The sequence below is a fragment of the Cyprinodon variegatus genome, unplaced genomic scaffold, assembly GCF_000732505.1.
Source record: "Cyprinodon variegatus isolate N-32 unplaced genomic scaffold, C_variegatus-1.0 Scaffold782, whole genome shotgun sequence".
NCBI lineage: Eukaryota > Metazoa > Chordata > Actinopteri > Cyprinodontiformes > Cyprinodontidae > Cyprinodon > Cyprinodon variegatus.
Window position 1 is genome coordinate 218,182 of NW_015151235.1, and position 2,224 is coordinate 220,405.

Genomic DNA, 2,224 nt, shown 5'->3' on the forward strand with positions numbered 1-2,224 from the left:
TGAAAATTTAAAACCCCATTTATTTGACCATTTTTCTACAACTGAAATTGCTTCCTGAAGTTTCTTTACAATAAATTCTAAATTTGTTCCTCTTTTCCAAATTGCTCCATCATCTTCAAATAATGAGAATCCCATTCCACCCTCTATTTCTTTAAACATATCATTAACTATCACTGAAAATAATAACGGACTTACTATACTTCTCTGTGGTGTCCCATTTTCAATTTTCCAACTTTCAGAATAATCCTTCCCTATCCTCACTTGTATTCGTCTTTCTTCTAGAAAGTATTTAATCCATCTAAACATATGACCATTGATACCCATTCTTCTAATTTTAATTAATAACCCTTCCCTCCACATCATATCATATGCTCTCTCAATGTCAAAAAATACTGCCACAACACTTTCTTTATTCACCTGTGCCTTTCTAATTTCATGCTCTAAACACAAAACTGGATCCATTATGTTAGGGTTCCAGTTTGTGGGGGTTGTTTTGTTCTTTTTCTGTCAGTTTTTCAGTGTTGTCCTGTTTCTCTGACTGTGACTGGCTGGATGTGCTCTCTTGTAAAATGTAAAGTATGATGGTGGTTTTAGTGGAGGCATCGGCGAACCGAGCATTGAACATGTCAGTGCGGCTGCTGCAGTAGTAGAACCTGTAGTAGGCCGAACAGTTTTCAGAGCCCCAAACTATGTAATGCAGACGTCCCAAGTCTCCCAGAAGTTCCGGAAGTGTCCCTGATATAGATAGTTGTTCACGGATGCCCACGAGTCTGATAAATTATCCCGGATTTTAGACTTTGTGAGGTGGAGTTTATTTAATGCGAGTGAGAGCGTGCAGACAATACAAGGATTGGTGCACCATGTGAGGATGAGAACTGCTGCGATTGCGCAGACAACAAGAGAGAGATCGTGGTGTGGGGAGAAGGTTGCTTGTGAAACCTGTGCAGCGGATCGTCCAAAGTGATGCTCTGTTCAACCAGCGTTCCAGGCGACTGGTTGGTCAGAGAGCTGATTGGATCAGTCCGATAAGTTTCTCTGGTTTACTCTCTGGCAGTCACCCAGTTTCCACTCAAAGCTGTGCTTCCTGTGAAACAGCAGAGGTTCAATCCTCGAGTAAAAAACCAAGATATAGGACTAATTTTACAGCAGAATATACTAATATATATCCACGTCTAGTGAAGGGAAGGAACAGTGGCAGATCTAGAACCAATGGACCAGGAGGCCATGAGGAGGGCAACGTGTTTTCATGGTGGCCCAGAAAAAAAATTAGAATAAAAAAACAGGGCAAGGAATTCAAATATATTAGGAGAGCTGCATGAAGGGAAATTTCTTTTCAATTAGGTCAATATACATTTAAAATTTAGGAGTTTTACATATTTTTGACCTAATTTAAGTTAAAACTACAATTTTCTATAAATTAGAATTTGAACTCAAGAAGAACTGTTAAATTCATCTGTAAAAATTAGAGCATTTTTTTTATTTGTAATGGAAAAAACATTTGACAGATGAAAACTGGGATCCTATCTCAATACCACTGAAACTATCACCTTATTGTTTTTGAATAATTAGTAAAACAGAATTTGTAATGAAACAATGAAATAGATCCAAATGACATCAGTAATCATGTCTGTTCCAGCCCAGATCTTCATTAGAATTTCTTTTAAGTATTATGTCTTTAGTACAGGGGCCATAACAGGGGCCAGGACATGATCTACAGGGGCACTGGCCCCCTTTGGTCCCTGTCTAGAACCGGCCATGGTGAGAAATGATGACACCGTGGCGAGGTGCACTGTATGCTGAAGTCCCATGAAAAACAGAAAACACAACCGATGTTTAAGGCTACAAGATTGAAAGTAATTTGTTTGGTGTTTAAGAAATCACTGTCAGTTAATAAACAGTTGTTGAAAAGTTGCTGGCCTTAAGTGTGTATAGGGCATGGTGTGGGTCTGTTGTCCTCGGGGGGCGGGCGGTAGTGGGATAAGCATCTCCCTGAAATGGGTTTTTGGAACTTGGGATGCAGTGATGGGACTAACGGCGTTGAAAGTAACGTGTTTCAGTAATGAGTAATCTAACTAATTACTTTGACTGTAACTATAACGCAGTTACCATTGCAGACACCCCGTTACTGCGCGTTACTCAGGTCGCACAATGAACCTTTTTTCATGATAGGACTCGTGCGCGGAGGAGGAGATTGGCTGATGTATAGTGAGATTCCGTCTGTCAG